Here is a 21,916-nt window from a genome sequence, read left to right on the forward strand (position 1 = left end):
AGAAATTCTTGATTTGAACTTATAGAATGCAGAAAAGAAGGCATGACCATACATTACAGAAAATACTTCAGTGTTAATAAGGGGAATACTTAATCAAGGACATGGGCATTTAATATGCCAATGTCACTCAACAATATGTTGTTCCTTCTCCACGTTCATGTTCTTTGTAGGCATATGGAATGTGTCCACAAAGGAATCCATCAGAAGTAACACACAAGGACATACCAACTTGCATCATTACAAAATACATACAAATATGTATTCATAATGCTATAGTGCCCTAGTCACCATTTAAATGACCATGCAAGTGCTGCCAAGGTTACAAAAGGGTTTCACTTACCTTTTCTCCCTGACAGCACCTGTGTCCAAGGTAAAGCTCTGCCTCTTTGGCTCAGATCATTGAGATCGATTAGCTCAGCCAATTAATGCTTTTCTATAGGAAAGCATTGGTAGGCTACTGCACATGCACAGATAAACACCATCGCTGCACCTTTAAAATTGTATCTCTGGGGTACAGGGCATCAAGACCATTTCATTGAGATTAAGTGGTCTTAGTGCCTATAGGGTTCCTAAACACCAAATACTGGACACCTGGCAACATGAATATGTAAGGCCAATACAGGGAGTGCAGAATTATTAGGCAAATGAGTATTTTGACCACATCATCCTCTTTATGCATGTTGTCTTACTCCAAGCTGTATAGGCTCGAAAGCCTACTACCAATTAAGCATATTAGGTGATGTGCATCTCTGTAATGAGAAGGGGTGTGGTCTAATGACATCAACACCCTATATCAGGTGTGCATAATTATTAGGCAACTTCCTTTCCTTTGGCAAAATGGGTCAAAAGAAGGACTTGACAGGCTCAGAAAAGTCAAAAATAGTGAGATATCTTGCAGAGGGATGCAGCACTCTTAAAATTGCAAAGCTTCTGAAGCGTGATCATCGAACAATCAAGCGTTTCATTCAAAATAGTCAACAGGGTCGCAAGAAGCGTGTGGAGAAACCAAGGCGCAAAATAACTGCCCATGAACTGAGAAAAGTCAAGCGTGCAGCTGCCAAGATGCCACTTGCCACCAGTTTGGCCATATTTCAGAGCTGCAACATCACTGGAGTGCCCAAAAGCACAAGGTGTGCAATACTCAGAGACATGGCCAAGGTAAGAAAGGCTGAAAGACGACCACCACTGAACAAGACACACAAGCTGAAACGTCAAGACTGGGCCAAGAAATATCTCAAGACTGATTTTTCTAAGGTTTTATGGACTGATGAAATGAGAGTGAGTCTTGATGGGCCAGATGGATGGGCCCGTGGCTGGATTGGTAAAGGGCAGAGAGCTCCAGTCCGACTCAGACGCCAGCAAGGTGGAGGTGGAGTACTGGTTTGGGCTGGTATCAAAGATGAGCTTGTGTGGCCTTTTCGGGTTGAGGATGGAGTCAAGCTCAACTCCCAGTCCTACTGCCAGTTTCTGGAAGACACCTTCTTCAAGCAGTGGTACCATAAGAAGTCTGCATCCTTCAAGAAAAACATGATTTTCATGCAGGACAATGCTCCATCACACGCGTCCAAGTACTCCACAGCGTGGCTGGCAAGAAAGGTTATAAAATAAGAAAATCTAATGACATGGCCTCCTTGTTCACCTGATCTGAACCCCATTGAGAACCTGTGGTCCATCATCAAATGTGAGATTTACAAGGAGGGAAAACAGTACACCTCTCTGAACAGTGTCTGGGAGGCTGTGGTTGCTTCTGCACGCAATGTTGATGGTGAACAGATCAAAACACTGACAGAATCCATGATGGCAGGCTTTTGAGTGTCCTTGCAAAGAAAGGTGGCTATATTGGTCACTGATTTGTTTTTGTTTTGTTTTTGAATGTCAGAAATGTATATTTGTGAATGTTGAGATGTTATATTGGTTTCACTGGTAAAAATAAATAATTGAAATGGGTATATATTTGTTTTTTGTTAAGTTGCCTAATAATTATGCACAGTAATAGTCACCTGCACACACAGATATCCCCCTAAAATAGCTAAAACTAAAAACAAACTAAAAACTACTTCCAAAAATATTCAGCTTTGATATTAATGAGTTTTTTGGGTTCATTGAGAACATGGTTGTTGTTCAATAATAAAATTAATCCTCAAAAATACAACTTGCCTAATAATTCTGCACTCCCTGTATTCCCTTCTTGTAACTTGTATAGTGCTTTGTATTTATACATGGAAATAAACCATCACTTTGAGAATGGCAAATCTAGTTTAAAAAGCATCCATGCTCCTCAACCAACCTCTCGCTCGTTTTGTGCGTGATTTGAGTTGTAGTCTGCAGCATCTCAATGTGATGTGAAGCTTGACATGGATTTCCTGTACCTATCAATTGTTCTGCATTTTGTTTTAGTTACTGTGTTTGTGGGTTTTACCTTATATAATGTTGTTTTTCAATGTTCAGCTGCTGGACCCCTCCTAGACTTGTAATCATCCTGAAGGTAAACCTCCTTAACCTGAAATATGTTCATGGAAGCAGATAGTCCAGGAGCGAACATTAAGTAAGTGAAACATTTTCAATTATGTCTTTTCCAGAGAAGTGATGATAAAATAAAGTGTTATCCAGGGAATCCTGCAGTGTCAGGCATCGTTATGTCACAACTGGTACCTTGGTGCGGTACACATAAAACCAACAAACTCCACTATTCAGATATTATAAACTAAACACCAAACAGATATTTATCAGTGCTGCTGGGTTCTGTTCAACACCATGACAGAGACACCTGATTGCATATAAATAACAGAGAATAATACTGTGGGATCAGCAGAGGTCCAACATAACAGCACAAAAGTCAAATAGGCAGATTTTTTTTAATATTTTTATAAAAAAATAAAAAAAAATAAAAAACATTCAACATTAAAACATGAAATAAAAAATGCATTGCAAAATCCATTAACAATTCACCTTGATCCCAAACTCCTCAAATCAAAATTATTCAAGTATAACAACTGACCTGTGACTACCCTAACAAAAAAAGAAAGGGATTATCAAAAATAGAATAAAAATAAAATCAACAAAATAATGCACATAGCATGAAACAAATCAATCAAATTTGGTAATTTTCTCACAGAAAAAAATATTACTAAACATTATTACCAATAATATGTATATACCTCAAAGACACATAGGTAAAAAGAAACCATCCATACACCAGATTCTACTCACACAGCCAGCTGTAAGTAAAGTTGATGTAGCACATAACGGACAAATTCTAAAGGATTTTTTTTGTAAGTTTTATTCTAATTACTATACTTTTTGTGTATTTGGCAGATCAATAGATTGATTTAACCAGTTTTGAGTTAGATTGTTTAAGTTGTAAGCGGTTAATAACATTTGTTACACTATTGTGAAGCTTATTAAACCCAAGAAGTGGATGGTGAGAATATATATATATATATATATATATATATATATATATATATATATATATATATATATATATATATATATATATATATATATATATATATATATATATATATATATATATATATATCTCAAGGTTACACAAACTATGCTAAGTTTTTGCCATAATACACAAGAATGTAAGAACAGCTAACCTAGGTTAACCATAAAAATAGTTTTTAGATCTGGACTAAAAATAGTTAAAAAAACAAAAAACAAAAACAGCATAGAAATGCATCAGTACAATCTTAAAAGTACAAATAATAACAAAAAAGTATATATTTTGTTTCTGCAGCATAATGCCAATTCAAATAGTATACTTGGCATGTTTGATTTAATTTGATTTACAGGTCTGTAACATTCTCTCTGAGCTATTAATCTTGTCAAGCTGTAGCAGGTGGGAATGATATGATAGACACTGGTTGCCAATGCATACTGTACTTTACGCTTTACAGAACAACTTGGAAATGATTAATATATTACAATTTGCTTTTAGATACATAATTTGCATATCATGCTAAATTGACAAGCTGTGACTGAACTAAAATATGACAAAGTATCTATCAGAATATTTAGTCAAGCAGGAATTGTCTAACAAATGTAATGCTGTTATTGTGCTTTCATGACTACATGTTTAAAATTGATTGAACAATGTCAACTAGAAGATAAAAATTATGTAAACAGATAATACTCTGTGAATTACATTTTTGGATAATACCTAAGCTTTCCAAGTATACTTTCCATTGTAACTGATTATGAGGTAACATCAGAGCCATCTTGTTTTGCTAACACAGTACTATATTAATATTACATGTAATGTTAAAACATGAAGAGATTGTGCCATACAGACTGTAAAAAGTGCAATTGTTCATCGTGTCTGCATTTATATGTTAATTCTTAAAGGGAAACTCCAGTGCCAGGAAAACGATCCGTTTTCCTGGCACTGGAGGGTCCCTCTCCCTCCCACCCACCAATCCCCAGGTACTGAAGGGGTGAAAACCCCTTCAGTCACTTACCTGAGGCAGCAGCGATGTCCCTCACCGCTGTCTCCTCCTCCGCGACGCTCCTCCCTGTTCTTCCGTCGGCGAGACTGATCCCGTCCACCGGCCGAGGAGACCTAATGCACGTGCGCGGCAATGCCGCGCATGCGCATTACGTCTCCCCATAGGAAAGCATTGAAAACAAATTTCAATGCTTTCCTATGGGGATTTGAGCGACACTGGAGGTCCTATCACACACAGCTATAGAGCAGGAAGTTCCCTCTAGTGGCTGTCTAATAGACAGCCACTAGAGGTGGAGTTAACCCTGCAAGGTAATTATTGCAGTTTATAAAAAACTGCAATAATTACACTTGCAGGGTTAGGAGTAGTGGGAGTTGTCACCCAGACCACTCCAATGAGCAGAAGTGGTCTGGGTGCCTGGAGTGTCCCTTTAAAAGGAACACTAAGCACCAAAACCACTGCACTTTAAAGGGGCTCTGTTATCAAAAGAGATTTTATATATATATATATATATATATATATATATATATATATATATAAATATATATATATATATATATATATATAAAAGCATTTCATAAAGATAGCATTTTTATGAAATCCTCATGTTGAACTTTTAGTGCAGCCAAAAGATGATATAAGATAAAGTTGGGGACTACTTTACCTTACGGTTTGACAAAACTTGACAACAGTTGGAGTTTCCACTGTCACACTTTGCTAGTTCTCACAGGCTATGGAAATCAGGCATTGTCTTTCACATTGCAAGACATGATCTATGGAGGCTCCCACGTAAGTTTTCACAGACCGTGTTTGCATAGGCAAAACTACAGCACAGGTATAGACTTCTGGGGAATAAAGTGTAAAAAAGATGAAGAAAGAAGATAGTTGCGCCTATGATGGGATTAGCTTCAGATAAATAGAACCTAATCCAGCTTTACTGTGTGCAGTCATGTCGTCCACAATAGGTAACCACCACAAATAGGTGCATAGATTCTGTCCCTACTCTCAGACTATAAAAAACATTGCTGTTTATGAGAAACAGCAATATTTATATTTAACCGAAAACATATTTCATACTTTTATATAAATATGCACTAGAAGTGCTTCCTCTTTAAATCGTCAGACACCATCAATGCTTAATAGCAGGCAGTGAAGGTTGAGAATGTTAATTCATTGAACATTTTTAATAAAATACATTGATTTATTTGGTGTTGTAAGCATAATTTGCAATTTGCATCGCAGTACAATTTTCAATTATGCATTTTATTTTGGTCAGAAAGGCTTTCGACTTTCTAAATGGAACATTTACCTAAAGCTCGTCAATTCAAAATACTTCCCCCCCCTCCCTTGCAAATAAAGGGTTAAAATTCCATTATTTACTTACCTTTTCCCAGCGCCGATGTTCCTCGGCGCTCCACCCCCCCTTTCTCCCGCAAATGCTGCACGTGCACTAGACCTACCCAGGGGTAAGCATTAAATCAATGCTTTCCTATGGGGAAAAAATCTGATACCGCACCAAAAGTCTTTTATTTCAGGAAGCCCTCTAGTGGCTGTCTAGCAAAAAAAAAAAAAAATCACTGTGGGAAGACTTAGAGTTGCAATGTAAACATTGCAGTTTCTATGGAACTGTAATGTTTTACATTGCAGCACTAAGTGCAAAAGGGACTCTGCACCAAGACCACTTCAATTAGCTGAAGTGGTCTGGGTGCCTACAGTGTCCCTTTAAATACAAAGTACTAGAATATACTACTGTGCACTGTATTAAATTCATTGTGTATCACAGAAATATGTCAGTCACTAGAAATCAATAATTCTGGAACAATATATATTACACAATAATAGAACAGTTAAATTCATAGAATAATTCCAAGAATAATTTAGTCCCCAGCTGCATATGTATAGATTGGATTAATAACAATGCTGTTGATATTTGTATGTTTTTAAAGATGACAGGTAGCATGATGCGATCAATACTTGTGGATTTTGTATTATTTTTATTTTATTTTTTTAAAGGTCAGATGGTGCTGTTAAATGATTGTTGCAGAAAGATAGTCTTTACTATGCTCTATTGGAGAAAGGCATTTTTCCTGCAAATTTTCTCTATCGGTGTGACATCGTGGGAGAAGGAGACCGAACCAGCACTGAGGGAATTCAGCACTGAAAATAATATAAATGTAAAGGGGCTTAAAACCAGGTTTGTATGTGTTAAATGAATAAACTAGTATTTTTGTAATAGTTATTTATTTCCAGTGCGGTAAGGGCATACGCAAGTTCATATATTTGCCCACTCTAATATTGGTTTGATGGGATTAATACTACATATATTTTGCTAATTAGTAAATGCTTTGCAAAGACTTCCCATCGATCTGCATTAGGAAGTCTGTCATTGGACACCACAAAGTCCGACCTGGGGAAAGGAGGGCTTGCAAAGGCTTCAAGACATGAGATCTGCAGCTTTTTGCGGTTTTTAGATATACCACCAATTTAAAAATGCATAATTACATGCATGTATGCTTTAACTGGGCTTATATCTACTAAACAGTGCTTTTTATTTTTTTGTTGTATGGGCAGTGGAGTGTCCCTTTAATATCTGCACATGAGGAATCTGGCCACATGGTTCCATCCAATTGGTCATGACTATATCAAAAGAATAAAAATTAAAACAAACACAAAAAAACACCAGCAGCAAAACGGTCTCAGACAGAAATGGCCTTGGGGAACAGACATAAAATCCAGGTAGGATAATAAACCTCAATCTAGAAGTAAACTGCTCTTACAGTGTACCATTTTGGGGGGGGGGGGGGGGACCAGGGGAAGCCACGGGACTTGCATATTTTGTGTTAGTAAAAAGCCAGCATTTGAGAAGATAGAAAAATAACGGATATTTGATTCAAGCAGCTATGATACAGCAAGCATTCATATAATGCCCAGTGGATATAACAAGTACAAGATAAATTAATGGCAGCTCCTATGTTTTATAAATGCTCTAAAAGTGTAATGGGCATACTCCATGAAATCAAACTCCATGATTTATATACCCTGATGTTATGGACCACATTGGTTCTGAAGGTGTAAGGGTTAAAAAATAAATTTAAAAAATCATAATTATCACATTAAAAATCCTACCTCGCCTTTTGGCTAATTTAAACACCAATTTGTATAAAAGAGTTTAGAACAATGTTCATATTGCTTGCTGTACTCCTGGAACAGGAATAATTTTCACATCTGTATTATTTCCTCCTGCTTTTCAGGTGGAGGGCCTGCCCCTTTCCCAATGTGACTACCCCTTTAAAGAGCAGCCCCAGCCATTGTGGGCGGAGCTAGGGACCACGGCTCGTGTCAAAACTCGATCCACATGTCCAAAATTACAGAAACCACATGTTGGGTGGCTTTATACAAAAAGTTAAAACCACAGGATGCTTAACCACTCATTTTCAGAGGTTTTTTTTTTTTTTGCTTACAGAATAGCAATTTTCCCCTAGACTTCAGTAAGCAGACTAAATGCTTATTCTGCTAAGAAAATCAAGCTCTTATACAAGAAGGGGGAGTTATCTGTAATCTTATTCTAGAGAAGACTGAAATATAATATTGGGGGAAAAAACCATTAAACAAATACAAAATATGAGAATAAAATATATGCTTGATGTGGTAAACAAACAGATAATTTATGTATATTAAGTATACTGATATTCAGAGAAAAGTCTGCTGTTAAAGTTTCTACATTATAGACTATTAGGTAAACGTTTCAATTCCTCATACAGAACATGTACAAAAAATATCCCAAAATGGAGGTTAACAAAAGATTTATATTCAGTTCATTCATGTAATAAAAAAGAAACCTGCTGAACATGGTTGCAAGCAATTATAGCATAGCTTGAATTATTTACCCTATAGACCTGATTTGTCAGGAAAATAGATTTACAGGGAATGCTGCCAAACTTGGAGGCTTCTGCATCTGAGGATGTAGCAAATAGTTTTATTTACGACAGCTCTGGAGAGAATACTGAAAATTGTGTGACATTGGTAAATGTATCTTTTACAATGATCCAATATGTGAAAGACTGCCAAATCAAGGCCATACAACTAGGTCAACATCTGTGAGACACTCACGTCTCAGTACTTACACCAACTTTGATTCACACGTTTAGAATTATTTTACCGATGTGGGTTTTATTTTGTAATTTTTTTTTTTTTAAATATTGGGAGAGAAAGATTTTATTTGCATTGTGTTTCAGTACCACTGCAAATTATCATACAGTATACTGTAAATGCTGCACTATGTATGACAGTTGTTTCCCCTTTACTTTTGTAGAGAGAAAAGAACCTTTGCTGCAGCAGCAATAGCAGTTCAACAGGCAGGGTCCAGAATCATTGTGCTGTCGCTTTAACTGTATGCAGTGTGTGAGGTTTAATTCACCTTCTCAGAAGGGAAATGTTTTTTTCTCTGCTTTTTATTCCTGTAATTTGTGACTTGGAGTCTAAACTAGCAGAAACATCTGTCGTTTCAAGTAGGCCCACAAGTAGTAGCATGTTTGAAAAGCATGCAGGGCTTTCCCGAACAGGCTTAAAGCGGCGCAGTCATGCCAAACTTACCTTTCCCCAATCGCTTCCTCTTCTCTTACTCTCTCAGGATCTGTTCTTCATTTCTTACTGTCTGCTCTAGTTTTCTGTAAACCATGTCTTATGGAGGTTTCCTTTGCCTGACCATCTATGACCAGCGGCGGAGCAAAGTGTGCTCCATTTCCTGTGGACAGAGAAATTTTCCCATAATTCTTACCTTTCCTCTGTTTTCTTGCAATGCCTCCTTTCCGTATTCCCAAACGCCGGCAAAACTACCGAATTTCGCCCTAACAGAATGAAAGCAGTTCATCCATTCGTGTTAGGATGAAATTCAGGACTTTTGTTCGGTTCGAAATTTCCTTTAAATTAATGAAATTGTGATGGCGGCTGCATCTTGCAGCCACTTAGTAGACAGCTTCCTAATTCCCACGGTATTAAGGAGCTATCTACCAAAATGCTGCAAGACCAAGATTGGTCTTTCAGCCAACTTTACTAATACCAAGTAAAATGGGGCATCTATTAACTAGTAGGGGGGACATAGTGTGCCCCCCGAGCTCCCATCTGTGCCCTGCGAGTGGGGGCTATGGAACCAAACTGGGCCCCCACCCGCCGCTCATGGCAGGTGGGGGCCCTAAATGAAAATGAGGGGGGGGGACCTATTGTCCACCCCCAGCCCCCACCCCTGAGCAGTGGGTGGGGGCTCTAAATGAAAATGGTACAGCTATTTGCCTCCTCCCCCCATAGGTGGGGGCAAAATCTGAAAATACCCCCAGGTGACTTTTTTCCAAAACCTTTTTTTCAGCCCCAAAAAAGGCCAATAAAAAGACCATAATACCCATCGAACTTATAAAATAAAATAAAAACCGGAGCAAAAAAAAAAAAAATTTACGAAAAAGAAAAATCATGACTAAAAAAAAATAATCCTTTACCCAGCGAGGGCACAGCGCTGACTGAGCTCTGCAGGGCGGGGGAAAGGCTTATAAAGCCTTCCCACGCCCTGCAATTAGGCTCAGAGCACTCTGTTTGGTTTAAGACAGCCAGAGTGCTCTGACAGGCAATGAAGAGACTGACTGGTAAGTCTACATTTACCTGTCACAGTACTCTGATTGGTTGGTTTGGAATCCAACCAGAGTGCTCCAAGTTATTTTACACAGCATGGGAAAGTTCTTTAGAATTTTTTTATGCTGTGTAATTTGACTCATAACCCTCTGATTGGTTGCTTTCGAAAAAGAAAGCAACCAATCAGAGTTATGAGTCAAATTACACAGCTTGGTAAAATTCCAAATATCTTTCCCATGAGGTGTAAAATGACTCCCAGATTGGTTCCCCACCCCATTTTCATTTAGGGCCCATGAGCGTCGAGTGGGGTCCGGTTTAGTAGCATAGCCCCCACTCATAGGGCACAGATGGGGATTCGGGGGGGGGGCACTATGTCACCCACGCTAGTTAATATATGCCCCACCATGGGGACATTTTTTAGAAGGGTAAGTGGGGAAGTTTACAACGGTGAGCAGCCACTGGCTACTGGCTGCTCACTGTTTAGAAGACATGCCCCTACTCGTAGCATAGCAAGTAAGGGCAATCGGGAAATTTCTATCTCCCTTATTCTATTATGGTGGTCATATTGACCCCCATAGCATGAGGGAGGACATGGGGGGTTTAGGAAGTGGCGAGGAGCACTGCTTACTGCCGCTTCTATTTTTACATATTACAAGGAGGGAGCTGCGCGGTAGCTCCCTCCTTGTACTTAACCAAACAAACGAATGAAGAGGTCTTCGTTCATTAGTTTGAAATTTCTATTCATTTATTGTCTTTCTGACGAATGAATGAATGAATAGATTAAATTCCCGTAGTGAATTCCCTAGTGTTTAACTGGGCATGCACAGGAATTTCAGTGTTATCTAGTGTGGGCAGATGAAGTGTCCCACAGGGACTTTATCTATCCACGCAAAGATGGCAGTGCCCAGGACCTAGGTCCAGGCAGAAAATAAAGAATAAAACATAGGTAATATGGGGGGCTTAGGGGCATTTTGGGGTGGGTAGGGGGGCTTTCATATTGTCCCCCTAATTAGACTACCACCAGCTCAACAAAAACTTCTGCTGTCACTTCCACTCGCACTGCAGCTCCTTCTACCACAGCTACTTTCTGTGCTGTATAGTCAAAGTTAGGAACCCGTGAAACCACTGAACTTGCAGACATAATCAGGGTTTTCCACTAGTCCCAAAAAGAAGCAATTAGTAAAGAGATCAGAGAAATAAGCAGAATAAGAAAGTAGTACTAAAGTAGTAGTAGTGGTACCGTGCCCGATTTTGTGCAATTCTCACCACATACCACCAGAGGTACTATTACCCTTATATAGAGGAGTGGGGATGGTGAGGATAGTACTTTGGCACATAGTGTGGATCAATGGCAAGACAGCCAGGGACTATGAGATATGGGAGTCACCCTAACCTTCGATAAACAAAACCTCATCAGAGATGCCGAGAATCGAGATCTGTGGTAACTAAGTAACTGGGGAGCAGTATACAGGCTGTCCACTGCCAGAATGCAATTGAACTGGAAACTTGTTTCGAAATCTATGGGGAAATAATGGGTGGAAATATTGACAGCAAACTGGATGTCAATGAAGTCAATTGTTCTAACACTGGAGGACACAAGCTACATTTTTAGGGAAGTATATCTACCCTTAGGCAATAATGGAGTCCTCACACTTGGTATTTAACCAGGCAAAACCAGCTACTGCTAGTTAACTCCAACCCATTCCCTGCCAATGCACTTCCCTTCCCCCAGCAGTCACTCTGCTCTGTGGAACATTAGTAAGAGGTTGGCTGAGGGAGGTGTGTCAACCAGAAGGAGTGGCTTATCCTGCTAAAACAAAGTCCCGTGAATACCACATTCTTCCTCCTGAATTTAACACTCCTTGTCCTCTCTTCCTTTATATTCCCTCTCCCCACTATACACACTCTCACTCTCCCCTATGCCTCTCTGTACCTGCTTTAAGGAATGCATCATTTGCTTATACCCATTTTACCATGTTAATTCAGTTTACTTCCATTCAAACATTCAGCCACCCTGGCGCCAACCTCCCTACCATATCCCGAAGGCTTTTAGGGAAGAAATGAAGAAGGAGATCCAGGGGATGCTCGGGTTGGGGGTTATTGAAGCCTCTGACAGTCCTTGGGCTTTTACCAGTAGTTCTGGAGCCAAAGAGGGATGGGACCACCCATTTCTTGTCAACGGAGTTAAATGAGAAGATGGTGACAGGCATATCTCATATGCCCCAGGTAGACAAGCAGTTAGACAAGTCTTCCTTGGCCAGGGGAATCTTCCAATAGTCATTAAATAGATCTATGGTAATGAGGTACTTTCCCCTAGCCTTTTAACTTAAGTTGGCCTTCGGCATCCCAGGTCATGCGTTTCGGGATGAAAAATGCCTCGGCCACCTTCCAAGGGATCGTGGACTGGCTCCAAGATGGCCTCCAGGATTATGCCTGTGCATACCTGGTTGCAAAAAAAGGTACCTGCACTCTCACCACATGTGGACCGTAGTGCACTGTGCCTTGGCACAGAAACCCCTAATCCATATAGTAACAGCAAAATAGTCCAGGTCTTCAAGGTCTTCATATATCAGCTGATTTATATCAAGGGTGGCAGCCCGAAGACCGGGACTTCAGTGTGCCTGAAGTAGGTGATAGGAGTCTCAGCATGGAAATAGACAAACAGGGTCTGGGGCAAGAAAACCATACACCCCCTGGTGTTCATCACCGGCCTTTGTGCGACTACATACCAGAACCCTGATGCAGCTTAAGCGGCTGCCAGGAGCTAGATGACATGCTGATTTGTATCCAGTACTAGAAACAAGGTAAGACTAGAATAGGCACCAAACAAGATAGGATAAGACTAGAAGAACACAGAAACAGGGCAGAATAGAAAACAGAACCCAAAACATGTACACAATACATGAGGGAAACATTAACAGGACATGGGCAAGACAGGACAGGACTGTACATGAACTGGGAATATAAGACAATAAAACAAGACAAGAGATACAAGGCAAAAAAAGAGGAGACATAACCAAGTACTATATATGTAATAAACATTGGATATTTAGACATACATAAATGGACAAGATATAGGCAGCCCACCATTGCGCCAAAGTACTCCAAGTACGGTGGGTCCTAACTGCCTAGATATGCATGACTAAATAAACAATAAAACACACAAAGTACTTACCTGCAAAGAAAGGAGCAGAGGAAATAAAACCAATGTCTGCAGGAACAGACTGAAATAAAAAGGATTAATGGCAAAGGAATGGGTGTGGCAACAATAAACAAACATTTATAGGAATTCAGGAGACTGGGAATTCCAGGAACAGAAAAAAGGAATGAACCCAGAAACCCAGCATGAAGAAAACCAGACATAGAATAGAAAACTAGAAAAAAACAAGAAAAAATAAACAAGAATTGTAAAGAGTACTGGATACCAGAAGCCAAGATCAGACATCTGAACAGAACGGAACAGGTTGTGACAATTTGTTGGAAAAACATGACAGATACAGCAACGTTTCGATCCCATCAGGGAACATCATGATCTTTAGCTTCACTTGAGAGTAACATCTAGAGCACATAGTAGCTATGCTAAAAAGGATCTGGGATGTCGGCCTAACCCTGAAGCCAAACAAATTCCTCATCGGGATGGTAGAAGTTCAATATTTTAGACACCAGGTGGGTCCCAGGAAACAGCAGCTGGATATAGCCAAGGTAGAGGCAATAGTGTATTGGCCCACTACTGTACCAAGACCCAGTTATGGCCAGCTTCTACAGAAAATATGTCACTAAATATAGCTTCATAGCTAAGCCTCTCATTAACCTGACAAGAAAGAACTTCCCCAGATAAGTGGTATGGTCTGCAAAGTGAAAATAGGCTTTTCAGCAATTAAAAACATCACTTGTAAATGCCCTAGTGCTGGCAGCTCCCGATCCATCTAAATATTTTCTTATTTATACATCTGCTTCTATGTTTGGATTGGTGTGCCAGGACAGGGAGGACTAGCTGCAAACTACTGCCCTGGGAAGTGAGCTTCACTACCATTGAAAAAGAATGCCTGTCCTTGGTATAGGATTTAGAGAAGCTCCAACGTTACGTGTATGAATGACAGTTCTCCTTGCTCACAAATCACAACCAGTTACAGGCCCATCATTCATTACAGGCCCAGCAAGAAGAACAGCAATGCGGATGGGGTATCCCGCCAGACTGAAAATCATCATCAGCACCCCAGACATTCCAAAGCTGACCTGTGGAGATCAGACTGTATTTGCAAGACAAATGGTTAAAGTGGAGCCGTGTGATGGAGTCTGCTCTGATCACACTTCAACTGGTGCCGTACTCAAAGTCTATCTCTTCCCTTGATGGGTAAGTATTTTAGATATGTATATTGCCTAAAATACTATAGGAATGAAGGAAGGATAAATATAATTCGATTAACTCTTCAATGATACCCATGGAATATTAAAGGATCACTATAGTGTCAGGAAAACAAAGCGGTTTTCCTGACAGTATAGTGCCCTGAGGGTGCCCCCTCCATCAGGGTCCCCCTTCCCCGGCGCTGAAGGGGTTTAAACCCCTTCAGCAGCTTACCTTAATCCAGCGCCGGGCTCCCTCGCCTCCAGCATCACAGATGCGCCTCTAGTGGCTGTCCGGAAGACAGCCACTAGAGGCTGGATTAACCCCAAATGTAAACATAGCAATTTCTCAGAAACAGTTACGTTTACATGTGATGGGTTAAAACCTGAGGGACCTGGCACCCAGACCACTTCATTGAGCTGAAGTGGTCTGGGTGACTATAGTGTCCCTTTAAATTTCAATAAAACAAAGAAAATGAATACCAACTGCTACAATTCCTGGTTATTCAGTATGATAGTAAATTATAAGGTGCCATTCTTTTTAGAATGTTACAAATGTGAATGTAACATTCCCCAAAAATAAGACATCCCCCAAAAATAAGCCCAACCCCAAAAATTAGTCACTGGTTTGCTAATCTATGTTCATGGAATTTTCTGTGAACACAGACTTGCGTATTCCATTCGCGAGTAAGCTAATCTATGTTCGAGGAAGTTTCCTCGAACATATATTTGCAGAACTCCATGCCCTAGTGAACTGGTCTATGTTTGGGGGAATTCCCCTGAACGTAGACCTGCTTTCTAGCACATGTTTGCAATTATTTTTCCCTGAAACAACACATCCCCCAAAAATAAACCCTAGGGCTTATTTTCGGGGACAGACCGTAGTATAGCACCATTTAATAAAACATAATATATTTTGATTAAATGCCTGATTATTACAAATCATTTCAAATGGATAACTGTTCATAAAGGAAGAAAGTAGTTAAAAAGAATCAGAATATTTTTTCAAGGAAAAATAAAATGGACTTTTCTTTTGGAACTTCTAAGAAATAAGTCAATGATATTTCAATGGTATTTTAAAAGGGCAGAAAAGTATAAAACATGTAAGCCACAAATCTCACTCTTTCTCAAACCTTTAAATATTTACTGTACTTGAAGATTAAAGAAAGAAAAGAATTTGTACGAGATCTTTTCCTGTCCATTTTAATGTGTTAAAAAAAATCAAGTAGCTATGTACTACTTTATGGAACTAAGTGAGAAAGTAAATCCTTTAAACTATGGCAATCCTTTTATGTCTTTTATGATCAAGAACACATAATTTTTAAAAAGTAGAACTATACTGCCTTAAAATAACCCTCTAAATACCAAAACTATGACTGCTTGCTGTGGCTATTGAACTTAGTGGTTATTAGACTTGTAACCACTACAAAAAGGGGGCACAGGTGCTTGAACAAATGTGAGTAACATAGAAACATAGAATGGGACGGCAGGTAAGAACCATTCGGCCCATCTAGTCTGCCCAATTTTCTAAATACTTTCATTAGTCCCTGGCCTTATCTTATAGTTAGGATAGCCTTATGCCTATCCCACGCATGCTTAAACTCCTTTACGGTGTGAACATCTACCACTTCAGCTGGAAGGCTATTCCATGCATCCACTACCCTCTCAGTAAAGTAATACTTCCTGATATTATTTTTAAACATTTGCCCCTCTAATTTAAGACTATGTCCTCTTGTTGTGGTAGTTTTTCTTCTTTTAAATATAGTCTCCTCTTTTACTGTGTTGATTCTCTTTATGTATTTAAATGTTTCTATCATATCACCTCTGTCTCGTTTTTCCTCCAAGCTATACATGTTAAGATCCTTTAACCTTTCCTGGTAAGTTTTATCCTGCAATCCATCAACCAGTTTAGTAGCTCTTCTCTGAACTCTCTCTAAAGTATCAATATCCTTCTGGAGATACAGTCTCTAGTACTGCATACAATACTCCAAGTGAGGTCTCACCAGTGTTCTGTACTTCCCTCTTTCTACTGCTAATACCTCTCCCTATATACAACCAAGCATTCTCAAATTTGGTACGCTTATGTGGGATATTTAAGGGTATTAAATTAGGGAGGGGGCTATATTTAGTAGATTGCTCCCTATTTTGGTATGCTTATGTATGGCAATCTCAGGATAGCAAATTAAAGCAGCGAGCTACTAAACAACTGAAATGTCTTTTCTTAATTTTAAAACTCTCATCTGTTAAGTATATAACTATCTAAATACAATTAATACCCTTATGGGGCATTGTCACATTTTAAGGTATGAAATTAAAGAGCTTAGTTGGTATTCTTAAATTTGTCTATTCCACATAAGGATATCAAATTAGGGGGCTGAAAACTAAGCAACAGAAAGATCAAAATTAATCAAAGTCCTTCACTTTGGTCTTTGTATAGCAGATTGCTACATAATTTGTTAGCCTCGTGTAGGATTACAATATTTATGGATACCAAATTAGAGAGCTATTGAATAAACACAGCAGATCCCTAATTTGGTAGTGGTACCCTTAAATATGGATTGGTAAACCCACATAAAGGTACCGATTACACAAAAGAACTAATAAATGAGTTGAACGAACATTTAGGTTTCAAGCGATTCGTTCATTAGTTCTTTCATTGTGCCATTTGGAATTTGGATGAAGAGACTTACGATATTTTCTTTTGAATTGTGATTCTTCAGTCCAGTGGTTATGGCGCAAGGTGTCTTTGGATGCATCATGGTGGTTTTTGTCATAAACTTTTTTTTTTTTTTTTTTTTTATCATTGACAATTTTTATTGAGTTTTGGGGTACAGAAGAGAAGAGGGAGATAGGGAATAGTGGTTGACACTTTATATTTCACTTATATCTTGACTTGATAACACATCACATATTTATTTAAATGCAGCATATCGACAGTCGATTAATAGTAACGGTATATGTGTCCGCCTATTTGGGTTTCTCAAGGTCTTGAGGAGCTCTTGTACAACCTTACAGGGTGCCTAGACGATCGGGCACTTTCTTCGTATAGGGTTCAAGGTTTTTATGTCTGGTGTACCACTAGGAAGGATAAACTTGGAGTAACCTTGGGGTAGGAGGGAAACTTAAAAGGAGAGAGGGGGGAGGAAAGGAAGGGTGGGGGGGTTAGGTCTCCCAGGTGGTCGGCAGTTGGTGGTTCTATTGCAGGGGTTTAGTTCTTCTTGTGTATATGGTGCGAGTTTCGTCATGACCAGTTTTAATTCGGACCTCATGGTTGTTCAAATGGGTATATTAGTTTACAAGTTCAGACTTGAAGGGGCACAGCTGTCGATCCGTAGATCTTTGCTACTGTCGTCTCGTTTGGGGGTGATTCTTTATTCTCTATGTATTTTTGCCAGGCTTCCCAGGCCTGTGGCCAAATTAGTTTTTTTGTGTTTTCTGAGTATCTGGTTGCTAATTCGTAGCGTTTAGTTATGTCTATTGTCTGTATACATTCTGATATTTGGGGTTGGGTGGTGGATTTCCAATGTCTACTGATGACTGTTAGTGCAGCCAGAAGTATATGATATATTAAGTATTTTTGCCTGCTTAGGATCTCTTGTGGAAAGAGCTGGAGGAGGTATGTTTCTGGTTTGCGGGGTAACAGTATTTTTGTGCTATCTTGAATAATTGTATCTATATTGTCCCAATATGCTGTTAGTAAAGGACATTTCCACCAAATGTGGAGCATTGTGCCTTTGTGTTGTTGGCACCTCCAGCATAGATCTGAGGCTTGTGGGTAAGATGTTTTTAGACGTGTAGGCACCAGGTACCACCGGTATAGGACTTTTCGGGATAATTCCATATAGGATGTACATTTGGATAGCGAGTGATGTGCTAGGAGGATCTCCTTCCACTGTTGCACACTAAGGGTATATTCGAATTCCCTCTCCCACGCTGCAATAAATGAGAGTTTTGCGTGGTCTCTTGGGGGGTGCATTGTTCGATATAGTTCAGATAACAGTTTTTTGGGGGTTGAGAGATGTGAGCATATTTTCTCTACCATCGTCAGCTGTGGCCCCTGTACATTATCATTTATTGTCAAGACTTGTTTGTTGAGCCATGATTGTAATTGCATATAGGAGAAGGAAGCCATCGGTGGCAGATTGTATGAGGGTGATAAATCCGCTAAGTGTCTAAGCGTGTTTCCCTGAAGCAGCTGGTGTAGGTGTGTCACACCATGTCGGTGCCATAGTGTGTAATTGAAGTTTGGTATCACATAGGGTAGTGCTTTTATGGGCGTGGCGGGCAATGTTTTATGCGACCAGCCCAATTTGCAGCAGTATTTGTCCCATGTTGACAGGGTGAGGGCTGTAGTTGGGAGTTGTTTGGTCATGGCAGGTCTTTTGTGTCGAGGGAGCCATGCTAATATGTTGATGGGTATGTTATCAGCAAATTGCGCCTCTAGTGTCATCCATTGGGTTGGTCGGTTCCGGTGGCAGGCTGCTAATATGGGGCTTAGGATGGCTGCCTTGTAGTAGCTGTCTAGGTTGGGTACTCCCATTCCCCCTTGCTTACGTGGCATGTACAATGTGCTTTTCGCTACTCTCGCTTTTCGTTTGTTCCATATGAAGTTCAAGAGTAGCTTTTGTGCCTCTTGTATAAATCTAGACGGTATTTTTATGGGTAGTGTTCTAAATAGGTATTGCAATTTTGGTACTATTATCATTTTTATTGTGGCAATTTTCCCTGTCCAGGAAATGAATTTGTTCTTCCAGCTTAGCAGCAAGTTTTTTTATTTCAGTCAATTGTTTCTGGTAGTTTAATTTATAGAGGTATGCCAAGTTTGGGGTAATATTAATTCCTAGGAATTTTAGGTGGTCGTTGCGCCAATCGTATTTAAAAGATGCGCGCAGTCTCTCTAGGTCCACTGCCGGAATGTTCATACCCATCGCTTGTGTTTTATTTATATTGAGCTTATAGTAAGAACACTTGCTATATTGGGTTAGTATATGGTGAAAGTTGGGTAGGGATATGTGTGGTTGCTCTAGCGTTAGAAGAATGTCATCTGCGAAAAGCGTGAGTTTATGTTCCTTCCCTAGGCTATTGATGCCATGGATGTTCGGGTTGTCTCTAATGAGTTGTGTAAGAGGTTCTAGTGAAAGTATGTAGAGGAGAGGCGACAATGGGCAGCCTTCTCGGGACCCATTCGTGATATGGAATTGTTTCGAACTGAAGCCCCCGTTGGTGACTTTCGCTGTTGGCTTAGAGTATAAAGATCCCACCAGCCCTAGGAAGGTGTCCGGGAAGCCATATTTGAGCAGAACAGCTTGGAGGAAGGGCCAGTGCAACCTATCAAAGGCTTTTTCAGCATCGAGTGATAACATAACACACTGGGCCCCCCCTCCGCGTCTCCCTTGTAGTAGGTCCAGTATTTTACGGGTTCCGTCTGCTCCCTGCCTGCCGTTAACAAATCCCACTTGGTCGTCGTGTATTAGGGTTGGGATGATCTTTGACAGTCTATTTGAGAAGATCTTAGCCAGTAATTTAATGTCCGTGTTAAGCAGGGAGATTGGCCTTAGGTTTTGGCTTTTGGTGGGGGGTTTGCCCGGCTTAGGTAGTGTAACCACATGTGCCATAAGCATGTCTTGGGGCATTTGGCCCGTCATGATGATATGGTTGAAGGTTTTTTCTAGGTATGGGGTTAGGATTTTTGTCATTGTCTTATAATAGGCATTTGTGAGACCGTCTGGTCCCGGTGATTTTCCCTGGGGGAGTGAGTGTATAGCTTTTTGTATTTCTTCTTGCGTGACTGGGTTTTGTAATATATTTATTTGTTGTTCCGTCAGTGTTGGTAGTGTGGTCATTTGTAGGAAGTTCTGAATTTCCTGAGGTGTGGGTTGGTGTAGGCTAGGGTCGTCTTTGAGGTTGTAAAGTGTGTGGTAGTAGTCTGCCATGGTGTCGTTGATATCTTGTGGGTTATGAATCTTAGATCCGTGGGGGGTGAGCAGAAATAGGATTTTGGCATTGGATTGTTTTTGGCGTAACATGTTCGCTAGGAGTTTGCCTGCTTTATTGCCTTGCGAGTATGTGGTTTTTTTTAGTTTGTGCAGTATGTGTGCCGTTTTGGAGATTGCTATATTATTGATGCTTGTCGTGGTGTCTTGGATTCATTTTGCGTGTTGTGGTGAGGGTGTTGCTATATTTGCCGCCGTGGCATCCCTCAAGGTGCGCAGCAAGTGTAAATGTTCCTGTTGTGTCTTCCTATTTAGATAAGAGGCTCTGCTAATAAGGAGCCCTCTGATAACCGCCTTGTGGGCTTGCCATACAGTGGTCAGTTGGACGTCCGGTGTGTCATTTATTTGGAAGTACGTTGATAGGGCTTCTGTCAATGTATTGGAGAATGTCTTGTCCTTTAAAAGTGAGTCATTCAACCGCCATGGTGGCCGTCCCCTGTGTGGGTATTCCTCAGTCAGTCCTATTGTGATTGGGCCATGGTCTGACCATGTTATATCTCTAATCTCGCTGTGTGCCATCCTGGGGATTAGTGTGCCTGAAAGGAAAATGAAGTCTATCCTTGAATATGATTTGTGTACAGCTGAATAGAAGGAGAACATTTTCTCAGAGGGGTGGGAAGTTCTCCATGAGTCATAAAGACCATAGTCCCCCAGCAGTTTGTTGATTGCTTTGCTTTGTGTTTTAAGTGCTTTAGATAGTGGTGTCGTGGGTTGCAGTGTGGTGTCCGTATGTGGGTCGAGGGGGTGATTGAGATTTCCACACAATATAAGTGGGGCATTTTGGTTGGGGGGGAGTGCAGAGAGCACCTTGTGGATAAAATTGCATTGGTGCATATTGGGAGCATAGAAGCTTACTATGACATATTGTAAATTATTTATGAGGCAGTGTATTATCACATATCTACCTTGTTTGTCCTTAATTATTTGCAACGTTTCAACAGTTAAAGAGGAATGGAGAAGGATTGAGGCTCCTCTTGACTTGGAGGAGTGAGTTGCATGATATTGGTGAGGGTAATGTTGTAAATCGAAGTTAGGCACCCTTGAAGTGACAAAGTGTGTCTCCTGTAAGCATATGATGTCCGCCTTGATTTTTTTTGCTTCCTCCAGCATCATGCGTCTTTTGTGTGGGGTATTTAGTCCCCTACAATTGTGTGAGTATATATTCATGTGATGGGTGAATGATGTAAGGTGCTCGTTTGCAATTCTGCATTTCTTACATGGTAATACTGGATGTACCGAGTTTGCTTAGCATACTCCTGCATAAGTATATTATTGAGTCCGGGAGTGGGGGATACATGCAAGGTAGGGGGAAGAGGGGGTAAAAACCAAAGTATATACAAGTGGACCCTAACGTGGGTCATGGCATTGTGGCTTTGTGCCACGGGGGAAGGACGCTTAATCGGCGTCTTTAGTTGTGTGGCCGTTGGGCTCTCTTGTTTATATAATAATCGTGTCTCCACAGATTTATAATTCAGTAGTGGGTAGGATTGTATACATGTTGCTTTTGTG

The 21,916-nt window shown here is 40.1% G+C and overlaps 1 protein-coding gene across 2 annotated transcripts in view; it reads right to left on the minus strand.

Annotated features, from left to right (window-relative positions):
• The window catches only part of GPC6 (glypican 6), a 946,336-nt gene that overhangs the window by 862,394 nt on the left and 62,026 nt on the right, over positions 1-21,916 (minus strand). The window lies entirely within an intron of this gene.

Source organism: Pelobates fuscus, chromosome 1 (assembly GCF_036172605.1).
Source record: "Pelobates fuscus isolate aPelFus1 chromosome 1, aPelFus1.pri, whole genome shotgun sequence".
Classification (NCBI taxonomy): Eukaryota; Metazoa; Chordata; class Amphibia; order Anura; family Pelobatidae; genus Pelobates; species Pelobates fuscus.